Source organism: Paroedura picta, chromosome 7 (assembly GCF_049243985.1).
Source record: "Paroedura picta isolate Pp20150507F chromosome 7, Ppicta_v3.0, whole genome shotgun sequence".
In the NCBI taxonomy this organism is placed as follows: Eukaryota; Metazoa; Chordata; class Lepidosauria; order Squamata; family Gekkonidae; genus Paroedura; species Paroedura picta.
In genome coordinates, this window is record NC_135375.1 from 46,024,079 (window position 1) to 46,048,503 (window position 24,425).

At 42.1% G+C, this 24,425-nt stretch overlaps 1 long non-coding RNA gene across 1 annotated transcript; it reads right to left on the reverse strand.

The window, feature by feature from the left end:
- Nucleotides 1–8,474: 8,474 nt before the first annotated feature.
- LOC143841778 (uncharacterized) lies at nt 8,475–24,000 on the reverse strand. Its single transcript, XR_013232820.1, has 4 exons — nt 23,929–24,000; nt 22,329–22,369; nt 19,513–19,678; nt 8,475–8,598 (listed from the first exon to the last, which is right to left on the reverse strand). It is a non-coding gene; the product is annotated as an uncharacterized LOC143841778 (long non-coding RNA).
- Nucleotides 24,001–24,425: the final 425 nt, after the last annotated feature.

Here is a 24,425-nt window from a genome sequence, read left to right on the forward strand (position 1 = left end):
AACTATAAGAGACCTGAAGTTGTATTCAAGGTATTACAGGATGATAAATTAAGAGGAGGTTAAGGAGTACCAAACTTAAAACAGTACCATCACGCTGCAGCATTGACGTGGATTGCAGAATGGATTATCCACCCACTAAAAAGAGACCTTGTGGTGGAGAAGGTTAACCTTAAGCAAGGTTTGCATAATCTGCTATGGTCAGTTTAACATTAGAAACTTAAGAAAACCTACTCCTAACTTTTTCAACTCAATTTATTTAAATAGAACTTTCTTCCAAAGTAAATTTAGGATTGTAGAAATGTATATCGTTTTGCGTAGATGCAGAATTTTGAATTTACTCTCAATAATAGGCACCTCCTAAAAATTGTTTTTAGACCATTCAATTTGGAAAGAGGCTTGGACAGAATCTTTTATAGGAGTTATTGTGGGCCAGATATACACAATAGCTTTGACCAACTGTATTCATTTTAAAATACAGCAAGGCAATATTGAATAGGCTGAGATCTATGTGATTGTAAAGTTTCAGGAAATATTTTCTGCTATTGCGGTCATAGATTATTATTCCCAAGAGAATGAAGAGCCTCCTTTTCTATCATCACATTGTCAGGAGAAATTGAACAAATGTCAGTCTTTCCCTTGGGGAAAACTGGTGTGGGGGAGGTTGGCTGCTTTGGTTTTTTGCCTCACAAGATATACAATAATGCTGTCCAAGTATTATGTTTTGAATTATTCCAGGGATTCAATGCATTTTTCTATGATGGATATATGAAGCACTAGTGCACTTAAATGGCAAACAGAGAAGTCATTTGCGCCATGCACGGCCAGAATCGCGCATGCACGACACTTTCGCGCATGCGCGCAAGTGCAGTGCGTGCGAGATTTCAGCTGTGCATTGTGCATGTGCGCATGCACGGGCGAAGGAGCGCGGGTGCAGCATGTGCGGCATGCGCAGCATGCGTAGCATGCGCAGCATGCACAGGCGGGCAGTTGCCCTGCAGGTCCCCAGCCTCAAAAAGGTTGGGGACCACTGATGTAGTGGGTACCCAGGTTATGGCACCACATGCAAGGATTGCATTTGAGCAAGCCCTCATCTGTTCCACTTAATATTTCTGGTAAGGCCTTGGAGAAGGAGCATGTCTCATGGCTTAAGTGTCACTCAGCACTTAACACACACTCAGGGTAGCTGTCCCGTTTCTGAGTGCCTCCTTCTTCAGGTGGCTTGCCTATCTGTCCAGTGGCCAGCCAATTGCCTTCTGTTCCCCACCCCTGACCACCCCCTCCTCCTTCCACTTCCCTCTGAGGCTTGGAGGCTGTAGATCCTTGTGTAGCTGCCCCTTCTGGTGAGTTCCTTAACAGCTGCCTTCAGTATTTCCAGCCTTTTTAGGTCCTGGAGGGAGGCTGTCTGCAGAGATCTTCCACTCCACCCCCCTAATCTAGCACCGATTGTATTCTGGAATGCAATGGGTTTGGCCCCTAGTAACAAAATAAATAACTGTTATTCCTGTGCTGTGGCCAATATCCCATAAGAGAACTGAGCCACCCAAATGCATGGGATGAAATGCCTTCAGGGAAAGCCAGGGTTTTTTGGGAATTTGATCACCTTTGTTTTTGTTTCCAAGAGTTTATTACTTCAGAGCAGGATTCAAGTGGTACCTCAGAGAAAACTATTCTTTACATAAAAGTAGGGTGGTCACTTGGGACTTTGAGAGGTGGGTCTTCTATTAGACATGAATCTTACAGACTTGCTTACAAGATTCATTATTATTAGCTTTTTGCTTAATTTACATAGTTATCATACATTAACAGATTCTAGAATTTAGAAACAGATCAGTTATGTATTCCTTTTGGATGGCAGCTTTGCACTCTCTCAGAAAACAGCATGGAAGCACCCAGCAATAACACTTCCAGGCAAGAGAGATGCATGGCAAAGAGCAGCACCTAATGATTAACTGTAGTATTGCAGGATGTGGCATTAGAGGGAAAAGGAAGCAGTGCCGCTGAAAATTGAAGTCCCACATTGTGGGGGTCCAGGTGGTTAGTCATGTTGGTCTGAAGCAGCAAAACAATTGAGTCCAGTGGCATCTTTAAGACCAACCAAATTTTATTCATGGTACGGGTTTTCGTGTACATGCATACTTCATCTGACAAAGTGGACACATGCCCAAAAGCTCATACCTTGAATAAAACTTGGTTGGTCTTAAAGGTGCCACTGGGCTTGGACTTTATGCTAGGGCCCCAGCAGCCTTCCAAGCATTACATCTGCTCTAATAAAGCAACTTTTGTGAATTCTTCTGAAGATGAGCGGGTAAGAATCTTGGAGAGTTTATGGTGGTTCTCAGTAGCCTTACTGCAAGTAGTGGTGGTTAGTGACCAAGTGCTGGGAACACACAGTTGAAAGAGGCTAATGAGAAGGACCAAAACCACTTATCATCACAAACATTTTGAATGGCAGAGCAGAAAAAGCTAATTCAAGGCAGCTGCATGTTATGGGCTTATGCTGAAGAAAATATTGATTCATGAATCTTGGCTGATAGCATTCTAAAAAGAAACATTGTGCAAAATGCGCCTCTGGCAAAACCATCTACATCATCAAAAGCATTGACCTGACCACTCTTATACATATGCTCGGGATGTGGCAACTTCCCATTAGTTACCTCAAAGCCAGCATACTCTTCTGGCTTTCCCCCTCCCAATTGTAATTGTGGGCGGATGTTTTTCAAAACCACAACGTACCAAACAAGGGGCATTAGATGATACAGTCCATGTACCCATTGTATTATTTAAATGCATTTTAAAACAATAATAAGGGCAGAAAGGATGCACTCTTGAATAGTCTGTTTGTTTCATACAGTGTATTGTGTTCCCAATGAATAATTCAGAAGCATCCTGATAAGGAATTGCTCAGATTAATTTATCTTGTCCTTTGAAGATCGCCGCTGCAAAGTCATGTCAGCCTTAATAACAAAAATGAAGAAGTAGGTGCAAACTAAGCTGGAGGCTGATGAATCACAGAGGTAGGCGTAAGCGTGGGAGGCTGATTCTAAGAAGTGGATAGCAGAGCTCAGAATGTCTGTATGCTGAAACAGATCCTCATTCATTCTACAGTTGCTAAGTAAACACATACACTTTCATAACCTTTACAGCTTGAATTACCAAATGTCTTAGCTGCTGAGAAGATTGGAAACAGCTCCCTGGTAATAAAATCATGCCAAAATGAATGAAAGAAATGCCCCATTTCCTGCTCAGGAAATGCAATCAACATGTCTAGATCACTGAAAATATAAAGGGAGAAAAACTAATGTATGGCAACACTGAGAGCCTCTTGTGGCACAGAGTGGTAAGGCAGCAGACATGCTGTCTGAAAGCTCCTGCCCATGAGGCTGGGAGTTCGCTCCCAGCAGCCGGCTCAAGGTTGACTCAGCCTTCCATCCTTCCGAGGTCGGTAACATGAGTACCCAGCTTGCTGGGGGTAAACGGTAATGACTGGGGAAGGCACTGGCAAACCACCCCGTATTGAGTCTGCCATGAAAACGCTAGAGGGCATCAACCCAAGGGTCAGACATGACTCGGTGCTTGCACAGGGGATACATTTGCCTTTATGGCAACACTGAGGCATATCCAGCTCCCCATCTACAAGGCATCTATCTAGCAACTAAAACAAGGCTGCTCAAAGGGGAATGAGACCAAAGCACTTTACTTAATTAAAACAAGAACTATGAAGCCTAATTTCATCTGTGGTTGAGGAAGTAGATGGTTATAGTCAGTCTGAGAAGTTTCTGTATATATTACAAGCTCATGCTGGAAGTGAAACCCTTCTCACTCATGATTAGCCCTACTTGATAGGAATCTAAAGTGTAATTGTTGGTGGGTTCCAAGCCATGACATGTGATGGATGCTACATTGTGTAAACTACCATTAACTGTGTGATCTGATAATAAAGTAATAAGGTTCTCCATTTCTCAACAACTATGTGTCATATTTTCACCCACAGAAAAGAGATTTCCTCAGTTAATTGACACTGACAATCCACCAGAATCCTGAAGCTGCCCATTTGAACACTTTATTATACAAAAATAATGTGGGGAATTTTTGTATCCCAAGTCCCTGAGGTGCCCTATTACAATTAAGGTACTCATTAAGATAAGCAGCATGAAGGTACATTTTGATTTTACATTTGCTCAGAAACTGATATTGATTCCAGTTACCAATAAAAACCCTGTTACCAATATCAAGGAATGGCAAACTTTGTTGAATTCTGCCTATATCTTCTTCAGAAAAGGTCACACCTTGAAGTCAGGTAGATCCAAGAGCAAGAAGACCCATCAGCCGCAAAAGCCGGTCAAGAAAAAAATCTATTGCATTATTGAAATCTGAAGGCTGTAAACTGTTAAGTTTAAAGATCCACTCCATTTCCCTTTGAAGCCATTTAGTGATGTTTAACCTTCCACAAACTCCACCCTGTAAAAGTTCAAAGCCTGTGAATAGTATTTATTCCCATTAATGTGAGTAATCCATGTAGTTTTCCATTGGTCTTATTTTACATATTATTGAACATTCTGCCATGGGAATTAAGACTGTGGAAGAGGAAATAAATAAAATTATTTCTCTGCATCTCATCTCAAGCCTCTCTCTCTCTCCATTTCCCAATTCTTGGAAGCTTCCTCTGTTACATACCACACCTTGGGAAGGCTGTGCTCTCTCTGTTGCATACCACACCTTAGGAAGGCTGTGCTCTCTCTGTTGCATACCACACCTTAGGAAGGCTGTGTCCTTCTGCAACAGCTTTGAACAGTCTCACTTAATATACTCCTTCTCATGGTTGGTAGACATCACCCCAGATCTGTTGTCTTTAAGTAACACAGAACTTAGAGGGCCTAAAGTGAGCAGCTGAATAAGGTTTGCCAACTGTCTCAGTTGGCAAAACTTATTCAGCTGCTCACTTTAGGCCCTCTAAGCCACTGTCATTCTGTCTTCTCCATATGGCCTTCATGGCTTCAACCCCTTTCTGCTCCTAGCTGTAAGTTGTGCTAAAAGTTGGTCAGTAAATCACTCAGGGAAGCTGGGTTGCATGTTTGAACCAAAGCAGTGTTGTCATATGGTAGAGCTTGCATGAACTGCTCCTGGATCAGGATGCCTTTCAGCTGGGCATGCATTCAGGCTTGGGAAGCCTTCACCCCTAATTCTAGGAACCTTGTTAAATGATGCAAATGCAGCATAGGTCTCCTTGGGCTTGGGGCCTGTCTTTTGAAAATGTAGCCTTAGTGGGTCTTGGAAGAAATCAAAGTGCTGCCTGACCAGTCTCGAGCACCAGATGAAAGTTCACCCATCAGGACATTTAGCTCACCATGTGCATGTGCACACAAAATCCTCAGGTACTCCAATGGTGACACTCAATAGTCTTGGCATGCAGATTCAAATGACAAAATGTATAACAAGAGATCCTAATCATCTTGAAACACAGGGAACTGCTTCTTCTCCCAATCCGTGCTGTGATGTCAGAACAGCAATTTCATTTGCTGTTTTGTAAATTCATAAAGGCAGTGGCACAGGGAAGCAGGTGTCCAGGCTGAATCCATCCTGTCACACCTTTGTCTCCTGCTCTGGTATGCTGTGCAGGGTTCTCACCTTCTGCAGGCCTCTTACTGGTCCCTCCTTTGTCTTGTGGCCATAATTTCTCAGATAAGCCCTAGGTTGGCACCTCTTGCTCTCTGCTAAGTCTACACAGCCTTCTGGAAAGTCTGGAAGCTAAAGAGTCTCAGCTGTCCTAAGAGGCCATATATCCAGTCACTCCACTACCTCTTCCCCATCTAACCTACTCAAGGTGTCAATAAGCTGCTCTGCCTTATATTCTCTCACTGTGGCTCCTAAATGCTGTTCTTCTTCCTCATTGTGCCACAAATGCTCCCAGGCTGGAACTTGCTCCTTCCAGGCTTTTCCACAGTTCCTAGTGCCTGCCTATATGTCTGGATCTTAACCCTCGATAATCTCCATTTCTGCAAGGTTCCTAGAGGCTCCTGATAACTCTTCTGCTGCTGTATTCCATGAGTCCTGGTTCACTAAAATAATAATCACACTGCAGACCTAGAACTTGTATTGCCCTTATCCCCTTAAGTTGCCACCATGCCAAGGAGCCTAAGCCTGAACCCAGTGGATTCCCAGGGCCACTGTGCACAGTAAATCAGGCTTTGGTGCAAGTATATGAAGTTTATTTAAATACTTAAAATTGATTTCTAGGGAACACAAACTCTTAAAGCCTTATAGCTGAAAACAAAGAAGCTAACTTTTCTATCTAATACATTGACATTGGTATTAGATGGCACAATACTAGAATCTCAGTCCAAGGGAAAAGCTTAAGCATTCTCTACATAGCTGGTTGTTGTATTGCAAGATCAGGCCTCAATCCACCAGAATCACAACATGGCCCTTCTCTGATTTCTAGCCCATTTATAATCATGAGCCATCTGGTGTCAGGTGATGATCCAAATACTACCAAGATACATTTTTAGTGGAGCCCTCTGGAAGATTATGCTATCATTCCTACTTGTCCTCTCCCATCCCATGGATCACAGGTCCTCAAGGCAATATAATTATTAGATTCTTGACTCTGGCCTTTAAGATACACCCAGTTACTGACAGCTGCAAGGCAGAACAAGCCCATTGCTGTTCACATAAATTCTTGGGAGAAAACAGGGGTGATTTGCCTGACAGAGGGTCAGTGTGGAGAGGCAGGCAACAGCAAACCAGTTCTAAATGTCTCTTACCATGTAAACCCTATGGGGTCACCATAAGTCTGCTATGACAGAAAGAAAGAAAGAAAGAAAGAAAGAAAGAAAGAAAGAAAGAAAGAAAGAAAGAAAGAAAGAAAGAAAGAAAGAAAGAAAGAAAGAAAGAAAGAAAGAAAGAAAGAAAGAAAGAAAGAAAGAAAGAAAGAAAGAAAGAAAGAAAGAAAGAAAGAAAGAAAGAAGGAAAAGTTATCACCTAGTCTTTATCTACCTACTCCAAGTCTTCTCAGATAACTCATCTACTCTAATCCCTTTGCAGTCTGACTTCAGGCCAAGCTATGGGACACAGTCAGCTCTGTTAACGTCATCTGATGACATTCATATGAGAGTAGACAAAGGATATGCCTCTTTGTTGCTCTTACTGGATTTATCCCGAGGCTTTGATACAGTAGGTTATGCCATCTTGTTGAAATACTTGGAGGCAGAAATGTTGTCAAAAGATGTGCACTGAACTGTTTTAAATTATTCCTCATGGATCAGGCTCAAAGGGTTGCTATTGGAAACCATTTGTCATCACTAAGGGACCTACCTTGTGTGGTTGCCCAGGGTGCAATTCCCCATAGCTATTCAATCTTTATATCAAGCTTTCATGAAACCGTAAGGTTTCTTGATGGCCCTGGGTTTCCTGAATGTGTGTGTATGGAGATATATATAATAGCCTTATCCATGGTACTCTCAATATATTTGTGAAACTCCCCAAGGGGGAGCGTGTCTGGCTCCTGGAGAGTGTCTGAGTACGAATTCAGCCCAATCAGGGTGAACTCTGGCAGATGATGAGTGAGTGGGCAGAAAGGATTGTGTCAGTGCTTGATTCTTGTGGCCATTTCTTGCATGGCCAGGGAAATGCTGACTGCCACTTCAGGGGCAGGAGGCAAAATTCTTCCAGGCCTGGCTACCCAGGGATTCTGTTTTTTTGGGGGGGGCATCATCTGGGAATGGAATTGGGGTTACTGTGAGTGGGTAAGTAGTTGTGAGTTTTCTGTAGTGTGCAGGGGGTTGGCCTAGATGACTCTGGAGGTCCCTTCCAACTCTTTGATTCCATGATTCTAAAGAGGCCCAGATTTCCATTATTTTACATAGTGTTATCCTGTTTAGCAGACATTTAGACAAGTAATTTATGATATCCTTCGTATACCAAAAGCCAAGAAAGTGAGTGTGTCAAATGGTGTTTTTTAATTTATTTTTCTTGTGATTTTTCTTATCATATTTGTTAAAGCAGCCTGCATTTCTACTGTATCTAGCTCTCAAAACATTAGTGTTTCAAGACAGCACTTGCTGATTTGTATTTTCAAATATATTATCTGTCTTTAACAGATAATATTAATTATATCTTCCAAGCTGAGGCCTAACAGAAACCGATATTCCAAAATCCAATTAAATCAGCTAGTTCACAGATGAAATGACCCCCAAAACTTGTTCTTCCATACAGAATTTTATAGTTATAAATCCAGATAGACTGTGCGGTGACGTGTTACATTTCACTGCTGTGAAAATGCACAGATGTGCTGATGGAGAAAACCCGCTACACCATTGCTTTGTGATTATCTGTGATTTCTCGTTCTCCTACTTTCTTTGTTCATTGTTTGCAGTTCACAATACTCCTTGTGAATATATACATGCACTTCGTTATTGTTGTTTTTAACGAAAACTGAATGCTGTGATGTCGGATAAAACTTTATTTGCTGGTATTATCCATAAGATCAATTTGAATATACATTTGGATGCAGGCATCATGTGGAGGGGGCTCTAATACCCACCATCAACCAGAGGCTGTCCAGGGGTAGATTCCTTGTGTGGAAATGAAGAACTTCCAGCCCTGCAAACACAGATGTTTGAATTTTGGTTAGTCACCACAAGATGGCATCATATAATTAAGTGTAAATAGGATCTTGAAAGAATGATTTTTTTTTTAGGAAGAAAGACAGGTTGCATTTTGAAAAAAGAAAAATATTTTTCACAATTCTAAAGGGGATCCACATTTAAAAGCAAGCTTGATATTTTAAGATAATTATGTTCGGGATAGGAAGAATATTTTCAGCAACTGCCCAGGAAAGAAAGCAAACTAGCATATCAGAAAAATAGATTCTATGGGTTCTGTTGGTTGGGAAGATGCTATGAGTTCTAATAGGTTGCGCACTCTGGGTTGAGAAATACCTAGACATTTAGAGGTATAACCTGGAGGTTTTTGGATCTCAGTGATACACTGCTATAGCATCCATTCTCCCAAACAGCTGTTTTCTCCAGGAGAACTGATTCTGTTGCCTGGAGATCAGGTGTATTTCCAGGAGATCTCCAGGCCACACCTGGAGATTGACAATCGTACTTCTAGCTCATTCCCTTATTTTCTACTATTTTGTTTGTGAGGTAAGGTTGCCAGCTCCAGGTTGGAAATTCCTAGAGATTTGGAGAGTGGAACCTAAGGACAGGCTATAATGCCAGAAAGTCCACATTCCAAAGTGGCCACACTGATCGACTGAACTGATCTTTGCCACCTGGAAACCAGTCATAATCTCAGGAGATCTCCAGCCAAAACCTGGAGGTTGGCAATCCTATTGTGTGAAGATGTTTTTTCTTGTTTACATAGATAAAACATTCAATAGTTGTGGTCATCCATGCTTCTACTCCAAAGCAGCCTCCTCATTTCTGCCAAACTGTGCTGCATTTGAACAACAGTCAAAAAATCAATCTAGTCCTTTGAAAAAGTACAGCTATTCTTCAGTTGTACTTAAACAGTGGCTAAGGTTGATTTCCAATGGTTGGCTTTGTTTAAGCATGGATTACAGCTGTCATCACAAGTGTGAGTAGAACATTGTCATAGCGGTACTGCATTCATTGACAGCAAAATGCCAACTAGCTTGTATCAGCCTCTCTCATTATGAATAGTAACAGTTGTTTTGTTTTTGACATCATATGATGATCATTATTTTCAGACAATGTACTGGATGTACAAGGGGGTTGGGAACCTGCCACCAGTCAAGGCTCAAACTCCTGTTGGTGTGTGATAGATTAATAGACTATGCAAACACAAATGTACACATGTCCATGTGATCAAGGATTCTCCTGATCTGTGTGTACAGAATCTGTTCCAGAAACCTATGCACAAAGATCAGAGGCAGGTAACAGTCCTGTTTCCCTTGAAGGGATGTGCAGTAGGGTTGGGTGTTTCGGCAGCCAAAGTGGCCATTCCTGCCTGAAGCAGCCAGCGCCGCTGGATCAGGGGAATGCTGTGGACGTAGTTTATCTGATTATCAGTAAAGCTTTTGATAAGGTTCCACATGATATTCTTGTTGACAAGTTGGTAAAATGTGGTATGGATCCTAATTCTGTCAGGTGGATTGAGAACTGGTTGACAGATCATACCCAAAGGGTACTTGTTAATGGTTTAGCATCGTCTTGGAGAAGAGTGACAAGCGGAGTGCCCCAGGTATCTGTCCTGGGGCCCATGTTGTTCAACATATTTAAAAATGATTTGGTTGAGGGATTAGAGGGGGTACTTATTAAATTTCTGGACAATACTAAACTGGGAGAAGTAGCAAACAAAACAGAAGACAGAATCAGAATACAGGATGATCTTGATAGGCTTGAGAAGTGGTCTAAACTAAATAAAATAAAATTCAACAGGGACAAAAGTAAAGTTCTGCATCTAGGTAGGAAAAACCATATACTCCAATATATGATGGGGGAGACTTGTCTTGGCTGTAGCATGTGTGAAAAGGATCTAGGAGTCTTATTAGACCACACATGAGTCAGCAGTGTGACTCACTAGCTAAAAAGGCAAATGGGATTTTTGTCTGTATCAAACAGAGTTTCATGTCCAGATTATGAGAGGTGATGGTACCACTACACTCTGCTCTGGTTTGGCCTCACTTGAAGTGTTCAGTTTGGGGTACCTCAACTGAAAAGGTATGAAGAAAAACTTGACCATGTCCAGAAAAGGGGATAGTGAGTGGTTTGGAGACCAAGGCCTATCAGGAAAGGTTGGGGGAGCATGGTCTGTTTAGCCTGGAGGGGAGATGACTGAGAGGGGATCTAACAACTATCTTCAAGTATTTAAAAGGCTGCCATGTAGAGGATGAAGCAGAGTTGTTCTCTCTTACCCCAGAGGGATGCATCAGAACCAATGGAATGAAATTAATTCAAAAGAAATTCTGTCTAAACATCAAGAAGAAGTTCCTGACAGAGAGGTTTCTCAGTGGAACAGGCTTTCTTGGGAGGTGGTGGGTTCTCCATCTTTGGAAATTTTAAAACAGAGGCTGAATAGCAGTGGATGAGCTGTGAGTGTTGGATGGGTTGTGAGTGTCCTGTGTAGTGCAGTGGGTTGGACTAGATGACCCAAGAGGTACCTTCCAACTCCATTGTTCTATGATTCTACTCCTCGTAACAGCCCCTATACCTTTATCCTCCCCTGCTTATGTTTCTCTTCCCCCCACTTATCTTTAGCTGTATTATTTACTTCATATATAACCAATTTTCTCCACAATTTATTTATTTTATTTATTTATTTATTTAGATTTATATACCGCTCTCCCCGAAGGCTCAGGGCGGTTTACATTAAAACTAGTCAACGATACATGAAACAGTCTTCGTTAAAACATACAGTAATTAATAACAGTGGTTGTAACCATATAACAGAATAATGTGACAGTATAACAATATAATAAAATAATATAACGATGGAACGGTGCAATACCACAACAGGTCCAGAGCGCTCTGGTGGAGTTCTGGGAGGAAGGGGGGGAGAGGGGGGAGGGGGAGGAGCGGGGAGTGGGGGCCCTTCATTCGCTGTTGGTTGTGCCTGGTCTCAACCAAATGCCTGGCGGAGGAACTCCTTTTTGCAGGCCCTGCAGAACTGTTTAAGCTCCGTCAGGGCCCTGATCTCCTCTGGGAGCTCGTTCCACCAGGTGGGGGCCAGGACAGAGAATGCTCTGGCCCTGGTCGAGACCAGGCGGACTTCTTTAGGGCCAGGGACCATTAGCCGGTTGGTGGCGGTGGAGCGCAGAGCTCTTTTAGGAGCTTACATCATTCTCCTCTCATCCATTTTATCCTCACAACAACCCTGTGAGGTAGCTTATGTTGAAAGTGTGTGACTTGTCCAAGTATTTGAACCTGGGTCTCCCGGATTCTATTCTAACACTCTAACAACTTTACCATGCTGACTTTGTGGGGTGGCTGCTGTTGGACCGCAGGAAGCGGCCAGGCTTGGTTAAGTTATTCAGATTAGGTGGTTGCTGGTGGGCCTGTAGAAGGGACATCTTGGAGGAGGGGGATTTCATGGCCCCAATCTCCAGATTTAAGTATCCACAGATGGGGCTAGGGTTGTGCACAGCGGCATCCGAATAGGCTGTTCCAGACCTCTGCAGCCACCACCACACCGCAGGGGGGAAGGGAGAGGCTGGCACCGGTGCATCAGTCAGTGCACACACGCAGGCGTGAAGCTCCATGCATGTGTGTGTAGGCCAAGTTGTGCAACAGCGCCTGCGCCCCCTCCCCGCCCCCATAGCACAGCGCTGGCTGTGTTGGCCTGGAATGGCCAATTCGGAGGCCACCACACACAACCCTAGATGGGGCCATGTTGAGAATTAGATATACTGATATCGGTGTAGGGTGACCTTGGGATAGCCACAGCACTGATAAAGCTGTTCTGACTGAGAGGTAATATCAGGCCTCTCAGCCTCACCCACCTCACAGGCTGTCTGTTGTAGGGAGAGGAAAGGGAAGGTGAATGTAAGCCACTTTGAGACTCCTTCAGGTAGAGAAAAGCTGCATATAAGAACCAACTCTTCTTCTCCTTCTTCTTCTAACCATGTTTAAAATAAACCATGACTTTGCATTGTGCCTGAACTAAACCATAGTCTACCTCCTTCCTTTATTTCATGTAGTTTACATTTGCTCTCCTTTTTGCATTCTTGGCTCTTTATTTTAACCTCTCTTCATATTTCTTTAAGTCCCAAGTAGATGATGTTTGCATCATCTTTGAGCATTATAGAAATACGTATTAATATACCCGAAATTAATCTGGGCAAATAGCCAAAACCCATTTCTATGTGCAAGAAAAGAGAGAGTGACATCTGTCTGTACAACAATACTACATTTTGTCGATATTCTGTGTTGAGCAGAGCTCAGACAGTGTCACATTCAACTTTGGTTCTAATCCTTAGTACAAGGACTAGAAAAACAACTGTCAAATCTATGGGATTTAATGTTGTATAAATATGTACATAAAAAGTACAGGAATGTCCTTGATTAATAAATCAAAATGGAGAGATATGGGTAACACTATTTTTATTTGTACCTTGTCCATGGTCCAGAAAGAACAATAGAATCATTTTGAAGATCTAATCTTTTTAGCAAGGCATTCTCCCTTGCTCCACAAAATAAATACTGTCTCTTGATTTGCTTCACATAAAAGCAATATAATTCTCCACATTTGAAGTCCCAATAGAAACAAACCAAAGCCCACTCCTAATTGCAATCTTGGTAATCAGATGGCTGCCCGAATACGTTTTCCTTCCGTCTAGATGGTGAAGATCAATAGACTGATTGTTATTCCTCTCTCAGACCATTATACATTATTCAAATAGAGTATTAAAATTAAATGCAAACTAAACCATTAAATACCCCTAAATGAATTGTGGCTGCTTGATATTGAGTTTGACTATGATCCTGTTGCAGTCTCCTATTGACTTTCATTGGAGAAGTGAAATCCCTGGCTGTCAGCTTGCCTGTAAATCCAGGCTGAATTCAAACAAGGTTCCCTAAAGGCACTTCTAGGAACTAAGGACTTGCATACTAGAAGGCCCTCATGGTAATTATCTATCGGCAACATGTTAACAGTTTGTTAACTACAGCTATTCTCTTCCTTTAAAATATTAAACAGCTTGCCTGTTATGGATGTTAGGGGACCATGATTCAAAGCCGGGGGGGGGGGGGATTGTAACCTAGTGGGCTCCTCTACTTTTGCTCCTAGCTCCAGTGGTTGGGTAGAACTTTGTCGCTCAGATTTGTGGATTCCTGTAATATTAAGCTGTGTTTTCAGAGCCTGCTTGATTTCTGCCTGTTCTCAAATGCGTACTCCCACCATGTCACAATGCAAAAGGGCAGTCAGTGAGACCTTTCTTGTGAGGTAAGGATAAAACATTTGGGGCTTTTGGGTTTAGCATTTCTCTTCTTCACCATTTTCTCCCTGAGGAATTTCCCCCCCTCCCCCCTCCCCACAGAGGTTCCCCCCTCCCCACTTTTGCATTCTTCCCAGGGCTAGCCCAGTGAAAAAGATAAAGAGCTGACTCAGATGGATGAAAGAATTTCATACAGAGCACAGGGATATGTAATTCGCTAACTTTGGCAACTGACTGACCCTATAGGCTGTATGCATGATGAGCAGTGGAGGAACAATGGGATTGTGCTACCTCCATGTCTGCATGATACACTGACAATGTATTCAATGCCAGAGGACATCTATATGACATAATGATATGTTAGAATGCAGCTAAATCCACCAGATGGTTCAAATTCTGAATTTAATCTAGGGTGTCAAGGATGTGCAAGGATACACAAACTAGATTTGGCCAAGTCAGACTTTACTCCATTGCATGGATGACTGCCATCTTTGCTGGTGATATGCCAGGGAGGTGGGAAATCAACACCAAGTGGAGCCAGGTAGTCAGGAAGGCTTTGTTCACTGAACATAGGTCTGAACTGGCCCTTTAAATTGGAATTTGAAAAAATCATAGAAAAAAAGCTGGTAGACACAAGGGCTTAATAGAATCTGATTCTAAATAACAGCTGGTAGAAGACATGCCACTATGGCAAAATGGGCAACACTACTGACTTGCTACTGTTATGAACAGAATGCTGGACTAAATTGATATGTTTTATGTTCATAAAATATTGACAATCCTACCTGTTAAGTGGTTTTCCATTTCCTTGTAGTAGTATAGGAATCTCTGTGTTACTTCTGATTTTCTTTGAATTGGTTTGGGCAGAGTTCTTCTACACATCTGCCCTCCCTGTAAATTTTTGCAGTTGTGAAGTCTGTTTATTTTATTCTGCAAATGGTTTAAATAATGATGATTTTCAAAAGAAGGTGCTGTTGTCATTGGTGTCATTGTAGATGGCATCACAACACCTCCCTTTAAAAAAAAACAGCCCTAAAATATTGATACAATGCTGTTGTGTTGTAATGCTTGTATAAGAAAGTTCTCTGAATTCCCAGCTTTCTTTTTTTAAAGTAAGTCTCTAGCTCTATCTTTTGCAGAGATAGAAGGAAAAATGGAAGAACTAGAGACTTGCTTTTTGAAAAAAATGATAGCTGGGAATTCAGAGAACCTGCTTAAACTACCATTACAATACAACAGCATTGTATCAATATTTTAGGGCTATTCTTTAAAAAAAAATAAAATCAGTGTCCTGGCAGGGGAGAAAAAGTGGTTGAATAATAATAATCCAGTCATTTAAAAGTGGACTGAAAGTGGATTGGAGAAGGCAGAACAAAGAAAATCAATAGAAACGTTACTCACTAGGAAAAAGCTGACTTCCAGAAAACATATCAAAAGACCTGGGGGAAAGGGAGTGGCAATAAGCACGCATAAACCCACAATGAAAACTGAAGGCACAAAATGCATGAGGAAATCAGGGCTGAATCTGCACTGGGTTTTTTATTCCCAGTGACCCCAAATTTTAAAAAGTAATCCTCACATTATTCAATTTTCATTTTGATATTTAGTGCTTTAAATTTTCCCTCTGCAATGTCTATGATTGATCCATGGTGACACTACCTTTCTCTCATGATATCCAGGAGAAAATTGATTCCAAAGCCCCAATATTAAGTGAAGATATGCTGTGTTTTTGCCAGATTAACTCCCTCCCCAGCACCTACCTCCAATGCTGATGTAGTGAAGCTGTCTGTTGCTGATTGGTCAGGGTGTCAGTTCAAAGACTGCCTGGTTCCTGGTTGCGATTCCCTCGCAATAATTATTTTTGCCCTACTTTCTAAAGTGACTGTGCTCCAAGCCCACACTTCTATGTGCCAAGATTTGCCTTTCAGATTGTCTTCCCCCCTTGTTCTCCCCCCTTGCTCACTCAGGAAAAGAAAAATAAACAAGCACCATTCTCCCCCCCTCCTCCCCCCACTTGCTTTGGCTGTAAAGTCAGGAAATAAACCCCTCTCCAGCCTTGTGCTCCTTTAATGCCAGCTGGAGCTTCATGACCACAGCTCCCTTCCCCCCTCTTAGCTTCCCCACTCAAGTAGGAAAGAAAGAACAGCCACACAAGTGTAGAATGCAGTCTGTTTCAATTTGGGGAAAAAGAAGAAGGAAGATCCAGGTTCAAATCTGAATTCAACAGGATCGACAATGGGGAGGGGAATCTAAGAAGGAGGGAGAAGATTTCCCCGGGAGACCTTCTTTGTGAGGGCTACATGACCTCCATTCACTAGATATCTTACCCAAATCATCTTCTATTCTTGCCACTTAGTTTGTTATCTAAAATGAACAATCATTATCCAGCTTTGTTGTTATAAAAACCATCTCATTTTATGCAGTTACAGGGGACCTATGCATTTAGACAGTGTTGGTTTTTATACTCTACTTTCTACTACCTAAAAGAGTCTGAAAGTTGCTTGTAATTGCCTTCCCTTCCTCTATATCCCCTCTCCTGTATCTGTAAAACTGTAAAACTGGGGGGAGGGCATTAACCATCTGCATTCATCAGGATCAGTAAAGCCCTGCTATTATACTCCTCAATGCACCACCCCCCAAGGCGTAGCACAAAATTACCAAAAATCCAACTCAGGCAACTTTGATCTATGTAAATGGAAGGTCTGAATAGAGGTATTGGAAATATCCAGCCATGGTGGTATGTGCAACCATTAGGAGGAATGGAAGACCATTCACACAGAGAAGATACTGCCCTCCCAGTACAGTTGATTGTTCCCACATTGGTATAAATCTTGCCCATGGTTTTTGCATAGACGTTACAGTGAGTATTACAAAAGAACATCAGTCATGTATTTGTCAAAGCCTTCAATCTCACATTCACTTCTAAGTTAAGAAAACTGATCAGTATACTCAATTTTCTTAATTATAAATATACTAAATCACCAAGGAAAATAAGATAAGAGCCAAGTCAAATGTTCTAATTGGAAATCAAATATTGATAATATGGCTTGATTTCTTTAAATGCAAAAGAAGAGATTTTTTGTGGGGTTAAAAATCTGAAAAGCAAACATATGAAAAGGATGGAATAAAGCTCCTAAATGTACAAATGATCAGAAGCTTTAAAGAAAATGCAGGTTGGCTTACTAAAAAAAATACCCTGACTGTCAGGGAGATGTATGAGGTTGCGGAGTAATGTCTCAAGGGAAGTGATAGGAGCTTTATTGCTCTGGTAATTTAAAATTAATCTGGACAGTGCACTAAAAATGTAACGTCATGCATTGGCAAGCCTCGCTCAGAAAATTTTTGATAAAACTTCGCAATTGGCCAAAATTGTATGACCTAATAGACTTATTTCCATTATAGGTTTATTGTACCAGATCTGCTGGGTAATGCATAGTCCATTTCAAGTGTAGAGAGAGAAATTAATCAGTGCGAAGTAATATATTCCTTTCCCAAGGACCAAGAAACATAGCCTAGTAACAGAGAATTCTGTTTTGCACTGATTAGATTCATAATGCTTTGAACATTTGTATGATGATTCATAGTGCACCTGGATTTTTTTTTCCTTGCACAAGATCCACCAAAAGGAATGCAAACAGCTCAAAGGCAGGGAGCTAGTAAGTATCTTGTAATGGAACTTGCCTGGGAGAACACTGAAGTTGACTGTGCCCACAGGCAATGGATTTAGAAGGATGTCTTTAAAGTTGCACTATTAGTATACTTACAATTAACAAAAAAATGCATGCAATGTATATATTTGGGATAGAAGTCAGGCATGTTATGACAGAATAAAACTCTTTGATTTTGTGATCATAGAATAATATCATAAAGTTGGAAAGGACCTCCAGGGTCATCTAGGATAACCCCCTGCTCAATGCAGGATCCCACAATTACCTGCCCACCAATGATGACCCCAATTTCATGCCCAAGTGATCCCTCTACCAAAAATCTCCAGAATCTAGCATGGCCTGGAGGAAATTCACCTACCATCCTACAGTGGCAATTAGCAATTACCCGGGTATGTAAGGAAGGACCACAAGAGACAAACATTGGCACATCCCTTCCTGCCTACCCACTCACAATCCATCTATGTTCATGTAATCAGAATTTCTGTCAGATGACTATCTAGCCTCTGCTTAAAAACTTCCAAAGGAGATTTTACCACCTCCTAAGGAAGCCTGTTCCACTGAGGAATCGCCCTACCTGTCAGGAACTTCTTCCGGATGTTTAGCCCAAAATTATTTTGAATTAATTTCAACCAATTGGTTCTGGTCCAACCCTCTGGGGCAACAGAAAGCAACTCTGCTCCATCTTCTATATGACAGCCCCTCAAGTATTTGAAGATAGTTATCATATCACCTCTTAGTCACTTTCTCTCCAGGCTAAACAGACCAAGCTTCTTCAACCTTTCCTCATATGACTTGGTTTCTAAATCCCTCTTTGTAGCCCTCCTCTAGACATGTTCCAGTTACTCTACATATTTCTTCAGTTATGGTGCTCAAAACTGAACACAGTACTTCAAGTGAGGTCTAACCAGAGTAACATCACCGCATGTGATCTGGATGCTATACTTCTTTTACGACAGCCCCAAATCCCATTTGCCTTTTTAGCTACCGAGTCACACTGCTGACTCATGTTCAGGGTATGGCCTACTAAGACCCCCAGATCCTTTTCACACATACTACTGTCAAGACACCCATCCTATAGTTATGCATTTAATTTTTCCTACCTAAAGAGGAAAAAGAGCCTCTTGTGGCACAGAGTGGTAAGGCAGCAGACATGCTGTCTAAAAGCTCTGCCCATGTGGCTGGGAGTTCAATCCCAGCAGCCGGCTCAAGGTTGACTCAGCCTTCCATCCTTCCGCGGTCGGTAAAATGAGTACCCATGCTGGGGGGTAAACAGTAATGACTGGGGAAGGCACTGGCAAACCACCCCGTATTGAGTCTGCCATGAAAACGCTAGAGGGCGTCACCCCAAGGGTCAGACATGACCCGGTGCTTGCACAGGGAATACCTTTACCTTTACCTTTTTATCTAAATGCAGGACTTTATATTTTTCACCATTAAAATTAATTTTATTCATTTTAGCACAGTTTTCCAGTCTGTCAAGATTATCTTATATCCTGATTCTGTCTTCTGCTGTGTTTGCTATCCCTCCCAGTTCAGTATCATCTGCAAATTTAATAAGCACCCCCTCTATTCCTTCATCCAAATAATTTATGAATATGTTGAACAACACAGAGCCCAGGACAGATCCCTGAGGCACTCCACTCACCACTCCTCTCCAAGAAGATGATGAACCATTTACAAACACCCATTCGGAGAGATCTGTCAACCAGTTCTCAATCCACCTAACATTAATAAGACCCATGCCGCATTTTACCAACTTGTCAATAAGAATATCATATGGAATCTTATCAAAAGCCTTATTGAAATCAAAGTAAACAATGTCCACAGCATTTCCATGATCTAGCAAATTAGTGACTTTCTCAAAAAAAAGAGAGAGATAAAGTCAGTCTGACATGATTTGTTTTTTAGAAAGCCATGTTGACTCTTAGTATTTATAGCCATACGTACCAGCTGCTCAAATACTGACTGACTGATGATTTGTTCTAAAATCTTGCCAGCTATAGACATCAGGTTGATGGGTCAGTAGTTACCCGGCTCCTCCTTTTCCCCCTCCTTGAAGATGGGGACAGCATTTGGCCAACTCCAGGCTTCTGGCACTTCATCTGTTCTCCAACTATTGTCAAAAATAATAGGCAGAAGCTCAAAAATTACATCTGTGAGTTCTTTTGTTTGTTTGTTATATTTATATACCACCCTCCTCTGAGGCTCAGGGTGGTTTTAGTACCCTTGGATGCAGTTCATCTGGCCCAGAAGATTTGGTTTCATTTAAAGAAACCAGGAGCCATTCCGCACCGGGATCCATGTAGCAAATTGTTTGCTGAATGAAAAATCGCCATTTTAAATAGTGGAATTTGTCGTTATGCATACCTGCCTTTGTAGTGGAATCCAGTTGCGTTTCTATCGTTTCCCACAGGGTTCCGGTCTTGGCAAAAATCGCTAGAAAGGAAGCGCTATTGCTGAGCGCTTGCTCCCAAACAGCCCCTTTCCCTTTAAGGAAGGTTTTAAAAAAAAAAAAACACACACACACACCCATTGCAACGAATATGCGTTGATTCGTTGCAACGGAGAGACCCATCCAGCTAGCAGGTGATGTTTGAGCTGCTGTTTCATCATTGCCAAGCTCCCCCCAAGTGAAAAAAAAATCCCCCCCCCTCACAGGCGCGATTTTCGGCCGAAAACAGTGTGAAAAATAAAGTGAAAATAAACCAGCAAACGGGCCTCTGCGATGCTTGTGCTTGGTGACTTTAAACAGAGGGACTGCAGCCGGGGAAGCCTCACTGGGTAAACGAAGGCTTGCCGGTGCGTTGATCTCTGCTCGCTCGGAGAAAAAAAATGGCGATCGCTTCAGCGGAAGGTCAGAGGAGAGAGCCAGGGGGAGGGACTTTGCAGAAACCGCAACAATGGTAACGCAGAGAACTTCCCCGCTAGTGTTGCAGATTGGTTGCAGGAGTGTAGCGCTTTCCGGAGGGTGAATCCACTTTTTGGGATTTTCCTGAAAGCGCTACAATGAAGCGCTTTTTGCGGATCGGTTTCAGGAGTGTTGCAGATTGTCAATGACGTTGTGCATAACGGCAAAACTGTAGCGATTTCAATTTGTAACCATTGTGCTATTTTGGACGAATGCGGGACAGCCCCAGGTGTTTATGGACTAACCCTACAGTGATCCTAGGCCACAGTTCACATCCCTCATCACATGAAATATTTTTGCCATGTTTAGCATGATTCCCCTTGCAAGAGAAGACTGAGGAGAAGTAGGAACTGAGTAATTCAGCCCTCTCTTCATCACCTATTACAATGTCACTTCCTGATCCCTGCAATGGCCCTACCAAATCCCTATTCTTTTTCTTACTTTGAATATAACTTTTTTGTTGTTTTTAGCATTATTTGCTAGTCTAGGCTCATACTGAGCTTCAGGTTTTCTAACAGTTCCTACAAGGATTAGTTATTTGTTTATATTCCTCCTTGGTTATAATGTCCTCCTTTCATTTCATAAATGAGTCTTTTTCATTATTCAATTTTTATGAAAACTGTTTATGGAGCCATCCTGGTTTCTTTAGGTTCCTCCCAGTTTTCCTTCTCAAGGGAATTGTCTGTGATTGTGCCTTTAGTATTTCACTTTTGAGAAACTTCCAACTTTCTTAGAATTCCATCTTCTTAAGTTTTTCTGACCATGGGATTCTACCCAACATAACTTTAAGTTTGTTAAAATTTGCTCTCCTGAAGTCCAGCCTGTATATGTGACTATGTACAGCTTTTCTCTTCCCCAAGATAATAAAATCCAGAATCATATGGTCACTACAGCCAAGCGCACCCAGAACTTTTACCTCATCAAGAAGTTCTTTCCTATTGGTAAGAATCAAGTCTAAAATAGCAGACCGTCTGATTGCCCCTTCGATTTTCTGGGATATGAAGTTGTCAGCAAGACAAGTCAAGAATTTATTGGACTTTTCATTTTTAGCAGAGCTGGTCTTCCAATAGATATCTGGATAACTGAAATCTCCCATGACCATTGGGTCCTGCTTCTCTGGTCTAGGAGCACTTCATCCAAGTCCTCTTCCTGGCCTGGCAGTTTATAGCAGACCCCCACCATAATACCACTATTATTTCCTACTCCTTTACTTTTACCCAAAGATTCTCAGCAGAACTCTCATGCTCAGATACATATATTTCTTCACAAGTATATACTAAATATATAGAGCTACTCCTCCCCCATTCTTTGTCTGTCCCTTTTAAATGAGTTGTACCCCTCAATCCTATTATTCCAGTTGTGAGAATTATCCCATCAGGTTTTTGTAATGCCTATTAGATTATAGTCCCCTTCCTTTATTAGGAGTTCTAGTTCTTCCTGCTTGTTTCCCATACTCTGTACATTAGTGTAGAGAAATTGGAATCCTTCATTCGAGTACCCCAGGATTTTAGATTCGAGTAACAGCTACGCCGCTTCAATCCATTGTGAGTGGAAGTAGACCCCTTCTGCAAACTCTGGAACACTTACAGCTTGATCCACAAGCCAAGAGTCCTTTAGCTTTTGAACTTTGGTATGCACCTCTGACAAGCAAGAGCCTTTTATAGCACAAAGACCCACCAAAGCAGGGGGTGGAGCCCCAGGCTAAATGCCAAATAATGCAAATCAGCTAGTGCAATTATCTGCAGTCCCCCACCACCCAAGCAAGGAACAGACAAAAACAACAATAATCAAACAGCCCTCATACTTCTGCAACCTATATACCCTCACACACTGTAAGAAAGAAAGCAACACTCACCAGTAACTCCTGAGTTGATGATCTGTATGATACTTCCTATCCTATTCAGAAAGAAAACACAAATCTTGTTGTGTGATACATGGCCAAATTCGACATATTTCCCCATTAATATTATACAATTAGCATCCACAAAGCCCCAAACAACACCTTCATATTATTAATTTCATTTCTAGCCTGCTTTTCTCTCCAATGAGTTTGGGTCCTCCAATGAGGACCCAAACTAGGTTTGCTAGGTTTCTCCTGACAACTGGTGGAGGTGGGGGACTTAGTGGAAAGAGGAGGGAGCTCCACTGCTGATCAGCTGGCTGATAAGGGGATTTTTTTGCAGAAAAAGAGCTAGGCCCAGCTGATGTTGTAGCAATGTGATTATATCACTTCCAATGTGACCCAGAAGTGACATCATCACACACACTGGGAGGCACTATATCTCTCCTTGAATGGGATGCCTTTTTATTTGTCTTAACCTAGGAGCTATCTCCTCACCCCTCCTTTGCTTCTACCATAGAGTTTTTGCCCAACATCACCAACATGATGAGGTCATTTCCAGGTCACCCCAGAAATTATATAGACATATCACTGCAATATTGACTGTGCCTGGTTCTTTTTCTGTATAAGTTCCCCTCATCAGCCAGCTGATCAGCAGTGGAGGAGTGGAGTCTGGATGCAGAGGGACCCCTGACTCCACTGGGAGGTAGCTTAGGCTGAAGGTGGTCCCTGATCACCTAGCAATGTAATCAATTGGGCAACGCTAAAGACACTGAAGATTCATTAAGGGGTGAACTGGATTCTGATTAAGAATCTCAAATAGGGTATTAGAAAACCTTCTGAGCTGATGAAATGTTCCAGGCAAGTTCTGGCCATTGGCTACATCTTTTTGGCTGGATGAGGAATCCATGTGTGGCAGACCCTCTGTTAATGGCAGTAATTAAAGCACAGGAAGAAGCTGCCAAAAGGATTACTTCACCAGACAGAGACATTGAGACAAGACAATATAGGGTTGTTGTTGTTGATGATTATCCACTGGCCAGGTATTGTCCTATTCCTTTGTCTCAGTTGTGCCAGAGTAGAAGAGGAACATACTGCCCAGTCTTGTGTGCAGATTAATTGCATTACTCTTGTGACAGCCAGGAAACCTCTTCAGTGAGGCAGGCTTCACATAAAATCAGCTTTTGCCTTATTTCTGACATGTAAAGCTGCCTGACATGTAAAGCTGCCTAAGAGCCTCTTGTGGCACAGAGTGGTAAGGCAGTTGTCTGAAAGCTTTGCCCATGTGGCTGGGAGTTCGATCCTTGAGCAGCCGGCTCAAGGTTGACTCAGCCTTCCATCCTTCCGAGGTCGGTAAAATGAGTACCCAGCTTGCTGGGGGGTAAACGGTAATGACTGGGGAAGGCACTGGCAAACCACCCCGTATTGAGTCTGCCATGAAAACGCTAGAGGGCGTCACCCCAAGGGTCAGGCATGACCCGGTGCTTGCACAGGGGATACCTTTACCAAGCTGCCTGGGTAGGCTTTTCTTGCTCTGACCTCCTTTGCTTATAGTGAACCAGAAATAACATGAAGGATTCCAATCACTTTCCTCTTTGCACAATGAAGGGCATACCTGGGACGTATCAATTCCCTAGGCTCTACACCCAGATCTGCAGGAATTTTCTGACCTGGAATTGGCAACACCAACAGTATCTGAAAGGAAAAGGAAACATTAGTATCCTTGAAAAGGTTCATTATTCACTCTGTTTTATATTTTATAAATATATACTATCCCAGTGGTAAAGTTTGTTTTGCACTTTGACAAAGCATGAGGGAGGTGCCCTTTTCTGCATTCTGGCATGCATGGCTTTTAAGGTTTACTGGGTATATGTGGGAATATTCCATCCGAATTTTCAGTATTGCCAGGGGACTGGAATTTTCACCTAACAGTGGAAGAAAAATGGCTGAAATTCAAAGATAGGGAGGAAATTTTGAAGCCAATGTGAGAAATGAATCTTTTCCCTTGTGCTCTGCTAAAGTGAAGAGCCAACCATTTGTAACACAGTCTGTGTTTTTAAAATATGAGCTCCTAATAATGCATGATGAATGTACCCAGGATCAGCCACTCTA